The sequence below is a fragment of the Gossypium arboreum genome, chromosome 12 (genome assembly GCF_025698485.1).
Source record: "Gossypium arboreum isolate Shixiya-1 chromosome 12, ASM2569848v2, whole genome shotgun sequence".
Lineage (NCBI taxonomy): Eukaryota > Viridiplantae > Streptophyta > Magnoliopsida > Malvales > Malvaceae > Gossypium > Gossypium arboreum.
In genome coordinates this window covers 112129680-112148677 of record NC_069081.1, presented here as the reverse complement: position 1 = coordinate 112148677, position 18998 = coordinate 112129680, and positions in this window count along the sequence as shown.

Genomic DNA, 18998 nt, shown 5'->3' with positions numbered 1-18998 from the left:
CATGGTGTTTCGACAATGAAAAATAGACAGATGAAGAGAAAATGTCTTTTTCTTCTTTTAATTTTGTTTTAATTTCAACAAATTTACAATTATGCCATTATCATTAAATTTTCTTTCATTTTTAACTCTAATTGTCGTCCCACTCATTATTTATGGCTTAATTATCACTTAATCCCTTCCTCATTTATTATCACCTAAATATATTAATTAACAAGTTTTACACATTTTTCAATTTGGTCCTTTTCTCTTAATTAACAAACTAAACATTAATATTTGTTAACCAAATTTTAATACGACTATAATGACTCTATTAATACTCTAAAAATAATATTTACGAATTAACACGATAAAATTTATGGTCTCGAAACCACTAAAAATCGAGCTATTACATTTAGCTTTCAAATTAGCTTGGAATCTTCAATCTTGATAGAGAACTGTTTCAAAATCAACTTCAAGGGTGTTCTTTGGGTAATTTTCGTGCAAAAATAAGACGACTATTGTTCTCCTTTATTTATTTATTTATATATGCCTTCTCAAAGTGCTAAAAAACTAAAAATAAAAAATCTTTGTTGGTGTCGTACACGATTCTAGCGAGTTACACGTGTAACACCCTTAACCTATGTCCGTCACCGGAATAGGGTTACAGAGTCTTACTGGATTTTTCATAACATTTATAGATAATTAATGACAATTATTATTCAATTTTCGAGATTATTCATAACGTCACTTAAAAGAACACTCGAGGCCCGATATGAGTATTAGAATTGAGTTAGGACTAAATGGGGGACTCAGAGAATTTTTCGTGAAATTTTAAAATTTTTCTTTAATGCAGGGTACACACGCCCGTGTAGTCAAAGGACATGCCGGTGTGACCCTAAGACACACCCGTGCTGCAGGCCGTGTTCGACCCTATGTAACTCTCTGACTTGTGCCATACGGCCAGCCACACGCCTGTTTGACTAAGCCGTGTGATCAATTTAATTTTCAAAAGCTAGGTGCAGGGTTCACACAACTGAGACACATGTCTGTGTCTCTGCCTGTGTGCTCAATTCTGAGCATTCTGTTTCTAAATTTTAAGATGCAGGGGACACATGGCCAAACCACACGCCCATGTGCCAGCCCGTGTGTCACACACGGTCAAGACACTCGCCCATGTGTCTACTTGTATGAACAAAATAAAGACATTTCCTAGCTTTATTTCTCACCCAAATTTGTCAATAACCTACACCAACACTTACAAGTATATACCAGCCAATCCAAGCATTATAACCAAACTAATTTTAACATCTAACATGGTATATCATTATATGCATACAAATTTATAATTCTATCTTTATTAAGTATATTCATTTAGCATAACTCAATCAATCCTTAATATATACTCATGATATTGCCATAGGATAACCTTATTAGATATACCAAAACATAACCATTACTAGTCATTCCAATATCTAGATTACAAGTAACATTTATAAGTCATTAATGGCTAAGTTACCTATACATGCCATTATACCAAAATGAGGTTACTATTTATACCAAAACAAGTTAGTGGATAGTGTGATGATGCTCCAATCGATCTCAAACCTTCGCGAGCTTCCGAGCACTATAAAACAGAGAAAATAAAATTAATAAGCATTATATGCTTAGTAAGTTCATATAACAGGAATTAAACTTACCAATCTCATTTATTAAAATTAAGAATACAATAATATGTTTTTCCATCAACTTGGCAAATTGCCTAAACACATACACTCAATCAAACAAGTTAGTTACATAAGTTTCATGTATATCAAATAAGCATAGATGAGCTCATCATAAAACAATTCATCAGATTACTCAGAATCATTCAAAATATAATTTTATTTATCTCATCGCTTTCTCTTGTTAGGATTTTTATCCGTTGAATTACTGAAATATTGATGAATACTTAAATAGTACACTCAAAGTGTACGTATCTATAAATTGTCAATTCTTATTCAGGGAGCACACTCTCGAGCCACATGTCAGGATGCTCAAACGAGCCATATAATCATGTAACAGGACACTTATCCGAGCTAAACAGGAAACTCATAAGAGTTTTTACTCAGGAAGCTTATAGAGCCTTTCAGATATCTCCGAAGAGATAATACCAAGGAGCTTCGGATAAGGTAACAGAGAGTTCAAAAGAGCTTAACAGGACATTCATGAAGAGCTGTGTTTGTGTCCTCATTATATGCGGGATCACAACCAACGTATGTCAGGACGCTCACAAAGAGCTGCGGTAATGTGTAACAAATACAAGATCACTATCGATCAAGATGCTCGCAGGAACTATATATATATCAATATGCTCGAGAGGCTATATCGGGATTACTCGTCCGAGATAAATCCCAATCTGCAACATATGCAGATTTACATTCATATACGGGAAATCACATGTATCTATCGATTTTCATTATTCAAACGAAACTTAACATTTTAATGACATTTTTTATCATGTGATCATTCATATATTTATAACATTCATATAGTAACATAAACATTTACTTCATTCAAATTAAATATAACATTCAATTCAAACATGTTAATATACATAAATAAGTTACATGAACTTACCTCGATAATAATTCGTACAAGAAAATCTACTAATCCGAAACTTTCTCTTTTCCTCGATCTAGCTTTGAATTTGTGTTATTCGAAGCCAATTATGCCAAGAAAGCTTGTTTTCTCTTTCCTAGGGTTTCCATGGAATATTTGGGGAAGAAGATGATATAAAATGATTTTTATTTCTTATTAATTATTTATCATCCATTAATTTTTCTCTTTTCCAATTTAGTCCTTGCCTTTTTTAAATTTTTCAATGGATGAATTATCAAAAATATCTACTAACTTTTCTTTAATGGTCTAATTACCATATAAGGACCTCAAGTTTTGAATTCCATAGCTATTTGATTCCTCTAGTTACTAGAATTCAACTCTTGCATTTTATGCAATTTGGTCATATCCGTAATTAAGTACAAAATTGAAAAAAAATTGTTATCAGAATTTTCTTATGACCTTCCTATCAAAATACTAACCATACAAAAATATAAAAATAAATTTTCTTTCCGACTCGGATTTGTGGTCCCGAAACCACTGTTTCGATTTCACTGAAAATGGGTTGTTACAACACGCCTTGTCCACACGCCTGTGTGGCTCACACCGCCTTGTAGTCTAGCCCTATGGAAAACTGTTGACTATGTGTAGTTTCCAAACTGCTCCAGTGTTTTGATTTTTTGCTCCTATGGTTCCCAAGTGCTCGATAAAGCTTCAAAATATGAATTTAAAGGATTACGAGTATATAATTCACAATTAATACCACTTAATCACCCAAAAATGTACTAAGAATGAGGCTAAAATATGTTACTTTAGACACTTATCAGTTTGGATATTGTCTAACTCTTGTTTTATTAATTTTGCTACTATTTTAAAGGCACTTGCTTGTTAAGTTGCAACTATATTAGTATTATTAAGTATAAAGACATTTTTTAATGTACTTTCAATTTGTTGGGAAACATTTATTTTAATGTTTTTAGTATATTTGATATATTATATTTTTAAAATTTTATAAAAAAATAATATAAAAATTTGAATACAGGCTGATCGGGTCCGGTTTGGATAAAATTTTAAGCACATTTTTTGGTTGGCATCAACCTAGCCTAACCCATGATTAGCTCTAATCTACACTACTATATATAAAAGGAGGGCTTAGGGCCTCCTTTACTTGACACTTGTCCATTTTCCATTTTTTGACATAATAATATAATGGATAAATTTCAATTCTAATCCCTCTATTTTTTTAGATTATAAAAGGTTAGTTAATTTTCAGTTTTGATCCATAGTGCGCTCAAATTTCAAATTTAATCTCTATACTTAAATCTTGAAATAATTTGACACCTCAACACTATAAAAATTCTCTATTAAATTGAGGTCCATTACAATGTTATTTGTTATATGGATATTAAGTGAGTATCCTTTTTCAATTTCAAATTTTTACACCAACAAATTTAATAAAAGAGTTTTAACAGTGTTAACTGTTGCCATATTTGAAAGCAAGGAAAAATTCTGCAGTTGCCTCTGCGGCCACAACTTGATGCACTGTTATTTTAGAAAAAAGTATTGAGATATTTGGTGTAGAGATTTTTAGAAGACTTAGAGCCCAAAACATGAAGATCGATTGAGTTAAAATTGAAGACTTGAAGAATTGTTACTTACAGGTTAAGTAAAGTCACTTTCCATATTTAAAGGCCTTAGATTACACTTAGATTCTTATGGAATTATGTCAAGATTATCATATGTTGATTTTTAGTTCTACTTTATAAAAAAAAAATGACAAGACTATGACTCTTATATATGCAAAACTTAAGTAGTATATAAACTTAAATTTTGTCTAAGTTAAAGTGATCGAGAGATAGAAAGAGCACAAATTTGTTCAAGTTATGGACATTTTATATATGCATTATTTTTGTAAGTAATCAAGAGAGTCTCTTATATTGTAAGACTAAGCTTTTGATGAAGAAGCATAGTGGGAGAGTAATTTAGTTTTTATACAACGGTGAGACCGTTAAATTGGTGAGAGTTAGGCTGATGTTAAGACTTAAATCATTTATTGTACTATAAGAAAGATAGTGGATCATTACTCTATGTAAGGTCCCATAGATGTAGACTGAGGTTGAACTATGTAAACAATTTCGGTATTCATCTTTACATTTATGCACTTTCGGTTTCGTGGTTGAAACAGTGACCACAACACTATTTCATCCATAGTTTCTAATTGTGAAGCAAGTACCCTCTTGTTTCTACATTAACAAAGAAACTTACATTTTAAACTCTTAAAGTAGAAAGATTAAATTTTAAAAATAAAAAGTATGAAGATTAAATTCCAAATATATGAATAGTACAATAACTTAAAACAATTGCAATCTTTAATTTTTATTCTATAATTAATAAATAAATATTTAATTCAATATGGAATGTGGATAAAAATCATACAAATATAAAATTAATAATAATGACTTCATCGTACATATATATATGATTATTTAATGAAACAAAAAGAGTGATTAGGTTGGCAGGGATAGTAGTCGACATTAGTGGTAAGATTTCTCCCGATTAAGTGTGGGTTTGGATGGATGGTGCGGTATTGTGTGTTTAGTTTATTTTTTGTTTTATGCTACAGTATTTAATTTTACTGTCATAAATTTTTTTGCACTAATAATAGGTAAATACATCGCCTATCCAAACTCAAACTAATTTGAATGTATTGTATGAAACTGTTATGCCACGTCATCCCTATCCCTTTTCAATAGGGGAATGACAAATTAAATTTTTCATTCTGAAAAAATTTAAGTCAACTAAAAATACTAAAAATTAGGAAAAAAAATCTAATTTATTATTCTCCTATTGAAAAGAAATAAAAATAATGTAAAATCGTAATTTCTCACTATCTATTCGTTAAATAAAAAACATATTGAAAAAGAAATGAATGAATTATAAGTATACAAAATAATTATGGGTTTCGAGGTGTGTGGGCTTGACTCGAGAAAAAACAAATGCGGTGGGCGCAGTAATTTGGGTGGGTGATCGAAAGTTACGTATGTGAAGTTCTGTCGACGCCATTCATTTTAACCAATGAAACAAATAAAAAAAAAGAATCTTTGTGTTATAAAATGACAGAAAAGGAAAAAGAAGAAAAATATACATTATTTCAGTGTCAAGTTTTCAAAAGGTTGAATGTTGACGAAGATGAAACTCTTCAAGTATACTTTCCATGGAATTAAATGTTTCTTTATCAACATGGAATCAAATGTTGAACGCTAATGACTTGGTCTTAATCCAATTTGTCCTCATTTTACTCTTTATTTTTTTAAAACTGTTTTTCCTTTTTTAGACTTCCAAACTGGGGCTTCAATCTTCATCTTTCATGCCAAGTAGGGAAAAATATACCCAAAATTTATACATTTGTTTTTTAATTTTTTATGAAAATAATAATAATATTGCAATTTCAGCTTTTTAATAATCTCTGCCTTTTAAACCTATTTTTTCTTCGGCTTATTAGTACAAAAGGCTTTTAAAAAATTAATAAAAATTTATTTGACCCCTATATTAAATTTACACTCAATTGAGCTCTTGTTGTTAAAAAGATCAATTAAGTTTTCCCGTGTTAATGGTTTCAATCTTTAATCAAGTTGATCGTTAAAATTAATTAAAGAATCAATCGATGGTGACACGTGATACCTTGTAATTTAATCTTATTTTTTATCTTAAAAGCATAAAAATTATTAAATATATATAAAATTATATAAATTATAAAAATATAAAACTTATAACAGTTCTAGTAAATTATAAAAACATAAAACATATTAAAATATTTAAAACTTTCTATAAACTTATAAAAGGATTAAAAAATCCATAAAACTTATAAAAAATTCAAAGCAAGTTCTAATAAATTAAAAATTTATAAAAATATAAAAAATTGGTTCCTTATTTTAGAAATTAAGTCCCTAAAATAAAAATGAACATGTGACATTAGACTAATAGTTGGATAATGAGAATAGTCATCCTAATATTTTATACCAACATTTGCCAATATTGGTAACCTTTGGATAATAAAATTTTGATTTTATAGTATCTAATCATACTAAAAATACTTTGCCATACAATATTTACCAAACAATCTTAAACTTTTCAATATCCAAACTATTGCATTGTAATTTAAAAATTGGAGTTAAAAGTTTTTAAAATAAAATAAATAATTTCAATAAAAGGAGAGGGTCCCGCAATTATCAATTTATTTGTGGAAGATTGAGAACATTTTATTTAACATGAAAATGACTCTAATGATAAGAAAACTATTTCCATTAACTGTTAGATAGATGCCATGTGTTCATTATTATTTAGGGGCTTAAATGTCTTTTTATTGGAATTTCTATTTTTTATATCATTTATAAGTTTTAAATATTTTAAATATGTTTTATTAATTTTATAAAAATTATTTGTAGAAGATCGAGAACATTTTATTCAACATGAAAATGACGCTAACGATCTGAAAACTATTCCCATTAACTATTGGACAGATGCCATATGTTTAATATTATTTAGGGATTAAACGTCTTTTATTGTACTTTCTAAAATTTAATAGTTTATTAGATATTTTATATCATTTATAAGCTTTTAAATATTTTAAATATGTTTCATTAATTATATAAAATTTATTTACGAAGATCGAGAATATTTTATTCAAGAAAATAGTCCTAACAATCTAAAACCATTCTCATTAACTGTTGGGCAGATGCCATGTGTTTATTATTATTGAGAGGCTTAAATATCTTTTTATTGTAATTTCTAAATTTTTATATCATTTATAAATTTTAAGTATTTTAAATATATTTTATTAATTTTATAAAAAATTAATTTATTATAGTCTTTTTATAAATTCTTATGATATTTATGATTTTTTAAGTTTTATAATATTTATAATAATCATAAGTTCATATCAATTCAATTATTTAAAATTATTTATATGATTTTATAATAATTTTATGAGAAAATATAAGATTAAATCAAAAGTTGTCATGTGTTGCCATTTGATTGATCTGTTAATTGATTTTATTTATCAACGTAATCAAAGATAAAAATCATTAATGGAGGGACTTAATTAATTTTCTTTTTATTGCGTACAAATTTAGTGCAAGGACTTAATTATTTTTTGTTTCCGTTTTTTCTTAGGACCCTTTGTACCTTAAGCCTTTTTTATTAAAGGAAAAAGATAACAAACTTGAAACAACTTCTAAAGAAGACTAATACGCACTTTAGTTCTTAAAGTATATTGTTTTCTCATTTTGATTTTTAAATTTTTTTTCACTTCAGTCCCTAATGTTATTAGATAAATTGAGAACTTTGATAATATTAATGAATAAATTAAAAAGAAAATTTTAAAACCAAAATAAGAATACAGTATACTTTAAGAACTATAGTGTGGTGTGCATGAAGAGATTAATGTACCAATCAAGTAATTTTTTTACTAATATAAAGCATTTCACTTTCATTAAATAAGTACTTTTGCGATTAGTTTAATCATTACATCTCGTTTACGTGATTAATACAATCAAAATTGGATAATTTCAAGCAATATAAACTCTTACATCTCAATGCAAAAATAAATAAATTATAAATAATTAAAATTTCAAATTTATTGTTTTTGAATGTTTTGAATTTTTTCAAAATTAATATAGTTATTGAATTTTATATAATCTTTTCCAAAATTTATTTTATTTTTTAATTTTTAAGAAAACTTTCATTAACTTTTTCTTTATTTTATGGATTTTTTGCTATTTATGCTTCTTATAAAAGTTTTTTATATATTTTTGAATTCATTAATTTTTAAATTAAAAAACTTTTCTTAACTTTCTTAATTTAATGGATTTTTTTCCTTTTATGCTTCTTATAAAAAAAACTTAAAGTTTTTCTCTTTCTTTTGTATCTTTGAAATTTTTATGATTTTTCCTGAATTTATAAATATTTTTATAATTTTTAATACTTTTAATATTTTGTTGGAATGACATATAACATAAATAATTTGTGCTAACATACTAATTCAGATAAATTATTGTACTAGGTGTTTACAGGTGGGTTAGGTCTAGGTTTGATTCTAAAAAATTTAAACATGAGTCCAAGGCCAGTCAAGTCTATGTCATCCAAATGGCTTTTTTACTAAAATAAATTAAAAAAAATTATTTGTTAAAATAGGTTGTCAACCCGATTATATACGAAAATGGGGTGTTTTTTTCATTCGCGCCTATCTGATAGGCGCGAATCATTATTTTATATTATTTTTTTTGTTTTTTAAATAAAATATTATTTTTTTTATTTTCGGGTTAGTATGACCCATGTATAAAAATACAGGTTGCGCCTACCTGAGAGGCACAACTAATCGAGCCTTTCTCAGAGGCGCAAATGGTTGTGTCTATCTCAGGGACGCAAATGATTGTGCCTATCTCAGAGGCGCATATGATGTGGCCCACACGTGCTTGCCTTTTCCCCTATATATACACCCCCAAAAATCAAATGAACACATACACAAAATTTAGCATAGCAAGTTGAACGGAAATAAGAAGATAAGGAGAAGAAAAAAAAGAAAGGAGAAGAAAACAAGGAGGAGGATAAGGTATTTTAGTATATTTTTTGTAAATAGAATGTAAAGTTTTGTTAGTAATTTTATTATTTGAAAGCTATTTTGTTATGTTATTAATTTTGTTAGCTTATGAATAAAAATTTTACATTAAAAATTTTATGTATTTTTTTTGCTATTCGAAACTGTTTTGAAAATTTTAAAATTTTTTTAACAGATCTAGTATTGAAGATGAAGAATCATTTTTTCGTATGTGTTTTTTTCGATGGAGAAATTTTGACAACAACCTGGGATGTATATTTGAATGTTGCAAACAAGTAGCAATGAGATTTAATAAAAATATCTCGTTTGATGATATGAAAGAAAAAATTAGTGAAAAAATTTATAGACGTTGTGGGAGAAGGATGTCGAAACTTTTCTACAATTTTCCAATTTCGACAGATCCCATAAAATTCACCGAAATGGAACTCGTAGACGATGAAGACGTGGAAACAATGGTCACTCTTTATTGTGGGACTCGAAGCAACCAAAATGCACCGATTCAGTTATTTGCTGAGTTAGCTGGTATAGAGGCAACTGAAGATCCCACTTTATTAGGTGAAGAAGATGGAGCTCAAGAGCCGTATATGGTGGTTCCGATATCATACGTTGATAGTCAATCAACTATACACGGGATCGACATTGATCTTAATGCCGCACCCGAGACTAATGTGGTTGGTGATGATGTATACCAGAGTAGTGATCCTTCTGATCACGAAGTTGATAGTGAGAGTGATCCCGACGTAGACGAGGTCCCGGATGATATTGACGATGAAGGCGTGAATGATGATGGAAACGTTAACGCGTATTCAGTCGGGAACCAGATTCGTTGTATTGTGATACACAATAATCCTGGGGTACACATGTCTCGGATAGACCCCGATGCGGCACACGCAGCTGAGTTTCCAGAATACCCTGAAATACTACCTACTCACCGGATGCCTGTATATTCTGATCATGAGGAATTGTTCGTGGGCCAGAGATTCGAAAGTAAGGAAGAATGTGTTTTTTTCCATTAAGCGGTATAGCATGGATATATCAGTAGACTATAAAGTTGTAACGTCTAAACCGACATTATATATTGGAGAGTGTTGGAGGTCGGCGGAAGGCTGCAATTGGCGGATACGAGCTGCATTTATCCAGAAGTCGCAGATGTGGGAGATACGAAAATTTGTTGGGCCTCACACATGCACTTCAACACGTATGACAGAAGGTCATCGAAAACTTGATTTAAAAACTATCTGTACGTGCATCATGCCAATGGTGAAAGACATGCCTACAATTAAAGTTTTGGTACTGATTGCCGAAATGCAGACACGATTCCAATATTGAGTATCATACCAAAAGACATGGATAGCTAAACAAATGGCAATGGAACAATTGTACGGAGATTTCGATGCATCGTACAATGAGTTACAGGGATGGATAGCCGCTATGAGAGAGTACGTACCGGGGACTGTCATTGAGTTGCAGACACGACCTTATTACGGGCCGAATGACCAATTACAATCGAGAAAAAGAATTTTTCATCGAATGTTCTGGACGTTTGATCCATGTGTGCGCGCATTTCCCCACTGCAAGTCGTTTGTGCAAGTACATGGGACCTGGCTATATGGAAAATATACACAAATCCTACTTCTTGCAGTTCCTCAAGACGGCAACAGGAACGTGCTCCCGATAGCATTTGCCATCGTCGATAAAGAGAATATGGAATTGTGGGAATTCTTCCTTACCAACCTACGGAGGTATGTTATTAGCAACGATAATATTTGCATCATCTCCGATAGAGGGAAAGGATTAATTGCCGCTATTAGGCATTCCAGTGTGCCATGAAGATCCATTTACTGCATCCGGCACATCGCGGGTAATTTTCAGTGAGATTATAAGAATAAAGACTGGAAGAGACAAGTTCTGAGAATGGGTAAAAGGATTACCTTATCTTTTCAATATAAGTTTTAATGTTTTAGGGTAGTAATGCAACTTATCTTTTCTTAATACATATGCAGCGCATGAGTTAGAGCCACACATTTTTCTCCAAAGAATGACTCGACTTGAGAGCGACATGGAGGGTCAAACAAATACATCTTTCCGACAGTGGTTGGGTACTATGGAGCCGTGGCAATGGGCTCAAAGTTTTGACGAGGGCTTTCGTTATGGTCAAATGACCACAAACTTGGTGGAGGGGATCAACGCTATGTTGTTAAAAACACGACATCTTCTAATTTCATCTGTCTTCTCAGCTACATTCTACAGGTTCGCTACCTTGATGCCAAGAATGGGTCAACAACAAGCTAACCAAATGGAGGCGGGACACGTGTTTGTAGAAGTTGTCAGGGATGCAATTGCTGTAAACCGTCAGATGGCGAGGTCAATGACTGTAGAAGTATATTCACGACGTAATGAAACGTTTCGAGTTACTGAGACTATCGGTCATTGACCCGGTATACCACCTAGATCCTACGGAGTTGATCTTCGAAACAGACGATGCGATTGCAGGAGGTTTCAAACACTTCATTATCCATGTGCACATGTTGTGGCAGCTTGTGCTAAAGTCTCACTCAATGTAGAATAATTTATCGATGAAGTGTACACCCTCGAACGCACGTTGCGTGTATGGGAGAACGAGTTCTCAGTGCTTCCTGACCTATCTACTTGAGAGGTACCTCCGATGACCTTTGAGCTTATTCTAGATAAAGGGTTACGTAGGAACCCGAAAGCTTGTCCGCTATCATCCAGAATCCATAACGAAATGGACAATAGGGAGAAATCCGACGAAAAGCTGTGTGGCGTATGCAGATTAGCCGGTCATAATCGAAGTAAATGCCCGCTCCGAAACTACCATGTTGGGCAATCGCCGCAATCGGGTAGAAATTGATATGTAGTTCATTATATGTTAAAAGGATTGAATCACAAATTTGTCAACAATTTGTTGCAGTTAATCTAATTTGACTTACATAGTTAGTATAAAGTTTATTTATTTAAATAATAAATAAAAAACCATAAAATTGATAAATAAAATGAAAAAAAAGTCATTACATAAATACAAAGTTAACTATTTAAATTACAAAAAAAATAAATTGTTAATTAAAATGCCAAAAATTCATTACATAAATAAATATGAAGTTATTTATATTACAAAACCCCCTAAAATTGATGATTTGATGGTGTCGTTCTAGGGGTATATTTTTGTGGAGCTCGACGTTCACGTTGCGGGCGATTACGGCGATCAACATTCTCTTCATCCGTATGTGGGGGTGTGTGAAATATAGAAGAAAAATCATGTGTCTTAAACGCCATCGATGAACTTGAGCCGGGAGGAGTGGAGTACGACTATTGATACGGGTCGGGAGGAGTGGAGTACAGCAATTGATACGGGCCAGAAGGAGCGGAGTACTGAGGTGGATATGAGCCAGGATGACTGGAGTACTGATGTGGTAGTGGGCTGAAGATATCAAACTTTGAATGATATTCGTGGCTTGAAGAGCCTGAGAAATAGTCATTGCCCCCCAAATCTGGATGATAAGAATTATCTCCAGAGTGTAGCTCCGGCTCTGCCTCTAGTGCATGATGCGAATCTGAAAACGGTTGCCCAATTCATGTTGTAACCGGAGGGACTACCATCGATCGCCCACCAAATAAAAATAGTTTCCCTATCTCACAGTACCACTGTATGTACTCTAACGAGGGCTACAAATCCAAAGCACGATCCATCTGAGGTACCCTCCCTAATCGGTTGTTCCACATCGTAATATATTCTTCATGCACTTCTCCCCAATTATTTCCATACGCCCCCCTCTTGCTCATCCCATGGATATCCCCCAATTGTACTGGTAGTGTCGGGATATACTGTATACAACTGAACTGCCGGAGTACTCGATCGCCATGATACCACTCCACTATATGAAAATTGATAATAGGTGCACTAATGCACCATAGGTTTGAGTGGACATGGGCAGATGAGGGAATAACCGCCATAATTTCTGGAACGGAATACGGCATCCAAACAAACTGCACAGTTAATAACATTTTTATATTAATGCGGGTCAAGTGAGATAAAATAATAAAATAAAGTTTATATTGGAAAAACTTACCCCCTCTCCAGCATGATTCTCAATTATCAGATGGTATATCGAAACCGTGTATGACCTCTCGATACCCGGATTAGTGCTCCATCTAAAGAAAACAAATTGTTAGAATAATATAATTCAAAAAAAGGTCAACTAATTCTTATAATGAGTAAAAATTCATCACCTATTAACGAGTGGAAATATATATGATTGATGACTAATGGATGTCAAGAATGGCATCCGGTAAAGTGTCCACGACTGCAGCAGTATGAGGCATCCGCCTATGTCCATCGAAGAAGGATCTGCCATCCGACAAAGTTCGCGATACAGCATGGCTAACACTGCGAACCCCCAACTGTATGAACGGGTGTTATGCAAATTGGATAATAGGGGTAAGTACATCAAGTGAACCATATTGCCGTTTGCATCCGGTATGAGTACACCTCCTATAAGGTGCATAATATAAGCTCGAGCGGCCTGCATCACCTCCCATTCATTGGTCGTACTCGGCAAATGCTCAAAATTGGCCTTTAGCCATGAAAACCTCAAACTGGTAAATTTCCCCTCACTTGGCGAGCGTCCAAGTAATTCATAGCAAAGGGTAACCGGCCTAGAGATCAAACTTACGCCCGTGACCACATATCCTTCGATGGGAAGCCCGAGCTGCAGTGCAACATCCTCTAGAGTGATAGTACACTCCCCGCATGGCAAATGTAATGTGTGGGTCTCCGGACGCCATCGCTCGACTAAAGCGGAAATCAAGTCGTATCGTAAATCAAAAGTCCGGATCAATGCTGCTGATCCGAACCCGGCTAATTCCAAGTATGGTATTAGGCGTTCATCTGGCAGAAACCCTACGCTATTAACACAGCCCCTCAATACGCGGTTCTGGCCCTGACATTATTAAATTAGCAAAATAGTTAATACAATATAATTTAATTCCGCAAATAACATGAGTATCAAATAAAAATTTTATTACCGTCTCATTAATAGTACTTGATATGTGATTATTATTATTAATCAAAGAACTCATTTGTCGCAAATCGCAATTAAAAAATGAATTCATTTAATTTGTTTCAAAAATATAATAAATTATTTTAAATTTCGAAACAAAACACGGTAAATATCTAATAATTTCCCATAATTTACCTACAATAAAAAAATTATGTTAGATTACAATAATAATATAATTAAAATTAATATAAACTATGTAAACATAAAAACATACTAATTGAAAAATAAAAATAGAAATAGAAACATACCGATTAGTTTCTTTCAAACAAACAACCTATAAAAATAACAACAAATTTAATTAATTTTTAATAAATCAATAAAATTGTCAAATAAATGAAAAATAAAATAAAATTACACAGCATAACAAATACTTTATAACTTTTTCAAATATTGTATTGAAAAATCAAACACATGAAAATTAATTATATATAATAGTATTTGAATTAAAATTTTATAACTTTTTCTAATACCAAGAATTCTCAAATCCTTAAATCAAATGATAATTTTATAAATTTAGAGGTTTTATTATGCTCCTATAATTGGTCAATACAATATCAATATTCTAAATTTTGTAGCAGTGAAAGTTACCAATCGTATTGTTTCTTTTATGGTCCCAATCATATTGTATGTATATGCTAAAGTTTTTAAAAAATGGGTTTGTATAATTTTTAACTTGATTTTCAAATAATATTTTATCTGAATTTTCATTATTTGGCCTAAAATCAAATAATAACATACCAATACTTAACAATAACTTAAAAATTTAAATGAGCTTAAACATCATTTGTCCAAATTCATTTTCAAAATGAAATACTTTTTAATTTTTTTATAAACTTATATGTTAAACTCATCAAATACAAAACTAAACACAACAATTTATAACTTAATCCTAAATTACTAATAAATTAATTTTAAAATAATTACAAACACAAAAATTTTAACATAATCCTAAATTACAAACAAATTATTTTTAAAATAATTATAAAAACAAAAAATTACATTCATACAACATATTAATCCAAAAAAAATCATAAACAAAATTAAGCTCTTTAAATTATAAACAAAATTATTTACTAAAAATAGATTACCTTTTTTTTTTTTTTTTTTCTTCTTCTTCTCCCCTTCTTCTTCTTCTCTTCTTCTTCCTTTTTTCTTCTCCTTTCTCTCTTTTCTTTCTCTCTTCCGGTGTGAGGACGGGGTTGGGGGACCATATTTATAAGGTCCCCCATTTGCTTTTCCCATTGAAGGGACTAAACGGTGCAGCAGCAACAAGCAGGTTTGTGGAGCTGAGTAGGGGGCATGCATGCAGGCTGTAGGAGGACTGTTCGGGCAGTATGCAGGTGCAGAGAGAACTATTCGGGCAGCAGGCAGGCTGCAGGGAGGACTGTTCAGGCAGCATGCAAGGCAGGTCATTTGCGCCTAGCTGCCAGACGCGATTAATCGCGCCTATCCGACAGGCGCGACCCTTTTTTACCGTATTTTGACCCGTTTTTACCCATATTTTGATCCGTATATATATTTAAATAATTTTAATACAAAAAAATAATATTTTATTTAAAAAAATAATATAAAATAATGATTCGCGCCTGTCAGATAGGCGCGAATGAAAAAAAACCCCATTTTCGTATATAATCGGGCTGACAACCTATTTTGACAAATAATTTTTTTTTTAGTTTATTTTAGTAAAAAAGCCTCATCCAAATGTTGTATTTTACTGTTTAAAAATTAATATTTTTATTTAAATTTAAATTTAAAATTTAAAATATATAAATATTAATATGAAATTATTTTATTATTTTATTATTTTTAAATAAGAAATCATGTCAAGTTGAGTTAACTTGAAATTGGAGGATCTAAGCCCAAATCTAACCCAAAATGGACTAGATGAGTTGCTTGATTCATTAACACCTCTAAAGTAAATTGCTATATGTTAAAAATAAAATCATATCAGTAAAATTTAATAGTCAAACTAATTAATGATTGTTTTGTTATCTATGAAAGGACTGAATTGATGAAAATAAAAGTTTTAGTACTCAATTTAATTAAAATAATAAAGAAAAACTATTGATTTTTAATTACTCTTCATATGCTTATTGTACCCTTTTGCCAGTACTCTTTATATTAACAATATTGATATTTAAATAAAATAAAGGTTTAAAGATAAATAAATAAATAAAAACCTCTTAGTAAAAAAGTAAAAATTTAATTAAGTCTTTAGGAAAAAGTTTATAATATTGAGCTTTCAGTGACACCAAAAAATTAACTTGGCTCTTCCATTAACGGAATTGTTAGTTGATCAGTTTAACAATTAATTTTGTTAATATGACATACTGGTGTGGTGAAAATATATTTTAAAATTAATAAAATATATACATCTAGAATGAACATAGACAATCATTGTTTAGTCCAAGTTCATTCAAGATGAGTACAAAACTATATATATTTATAAAAAATAAAATTTTACTAAAAATTATAAAAATATTATAAAAATTAATATATAAACAATTATAAAATATTTAAAAATATCAATAATTTATAAAAACAATAATGTGTCATGAAAATTCAAAATTACAAAGCTTGTCAAAATTAAACAAAAGTCGTCAGAGAAATTAAAATGAACAGGGTTAAATGCAATGTTCCGTATAGGGAGAGGTGAAAGAAAGAATATTAATATTTTTATAAAATTTTTTAAAAATTGTATTGTTTTGTACTTATCTTTTTAGTAAATGTAAATTAAAAAAAATTCACATCTTTTCAACTCTGAAATTAAAGAAGGGACTTAAAATCACAACAAATAAATAAAGAGTAGGCAAAAAATGAAAAGATTGAGGAGGTGATAAGGCATTTGTTGCAGCATTTTTGGGGTGTGTTTAAAAATTTAGAAAAACCACTAAATTGGAATCCAATATCATCAATAATTCTCTCTCTTTTTCTTCGAAATAGAAACAAAAGCACGTTTTAGGAGCAGAAAATGATAGGCAAGAAAAGAAAAAAAAAACTGTTTCCGATAAAAATGTTTTCCACGGTCAATGTAAACAAGTCCTGGAAAACATTATCATTGTTTGGTACGGGTTTAATTTCTTTAATATAAGACAACACGGTAATGACACAATACATAATTTATATTCTTTTCAAATTATTACTTGTTATAAAAATATCAATGCTTTAATGAGTAGCAATAAATAATAATAATAATAATAATAATAAATCAAATTATCAAATGTAATATGTTAGTCCAACAAAGCACCAATCCATGATAAGATTACTAATAAAATTAACAATAAAAGGTTTAAATATGCCAATGGCCCTTATGCTCTTCTAAACTTTTAATTTTAGTCCTTACACTTTAATTTTGAGACTTGAGTCCCTATACTCTTTCTTATTTCAACATCTTGGTCCCTCCATCAATTTTACCATTAATTGTTGATATAAAAAATGTAAAATAACTTTTTAATTCTCGACATTTATATTTTTTTCAATTTAGTCCTTACACTATAAAAGCACATAAACAATTACAAAAATTAATCTCTTTTCATATTCTCAATACAATATTAAAAATATTGAAAATTAACAACTCTTTAAAATAAAAATAAAATATTTTTCTAAAATATATGAAAAATAAAATTTTCAAAATTTTAAACAATGTGTTGATTACTCTATGAATGGTAATAAGGTCTCTCAAATTTTGAGCTATTCATTCAGTTCATATTAAATCAAATTTGAACAAGTTTTTTAAAATTTTAAATCAATTTTTATGTAAATTTAATTATAAAGTGCATAAAATATTAGTATAAAATAACTTTTAAATAATGATACCAACTCTTAATCAGTTGAGATTAAATTTAATATAACTTTTTTGTTTGTTTATAAATTATTTTATAATATTTTATAATATACTTTATAATTAAATTTACATAAAGAAATTTTGATTTATAATTAATCTTATTTAAAAAAAAACTTGTTCAAACTTGATTTAGTATGGCCCAAACGAATAATTCAAAGTTTGGGGAGATCTTATTACCATCAAAGTTGTTCATGGGTGAGGCTAGGCGAAATCTCTATTTCAAAAAAATTCCAGCTTCAACTTTGTTTTGCCCAAATAGATCATTTCGTTGCTTAAAAATAATAAGTTGTTTTATATTTAAATTTAATTATCAAATTTAATATTGATATATTTTTATATATGTTTTTATTATTTTAAATAGTAAAACGAGTCAGCCACGCCAATCCAAGTTTTAAAATATAAGCCTAGGGTCGTCCCAAAACGAGTTGGGCCAATCAAGCCAATTAGGATAGACGACAATAACCCTATTTTTAGTGATATCGAAAAAGACGGTTTTGGAACCCCATTTCCGTAAATCAGGTCCATAAATATTAAATATAAATATTTACGGAGTTGGTATAAAAGAACATTAAAGTTTAGTTCTTCAATCTATTTGTTAATTGCTTAATTTAGGTATAGGGACTAAATTGTTAAAAGTCTTATCATCCAATAGTAGAAAATGATGTTACCATCCATTAATTTTAGTTATTTATGATTAAGGTTAATTAATTAAGGCTAATTAAGGTTAATCCAAGTATTAATTAAGGTTCTCCTTCAACATGTGCACATACTTATAGAGGACATTCATTCTTTTAATTTTTCCATTATTACCTATTCTCCTTACTAGCGCTCCAGAACGTCAATTGGGTGAGTAGGATCGCTCCAACCAGATTTCTTTTGACCTACA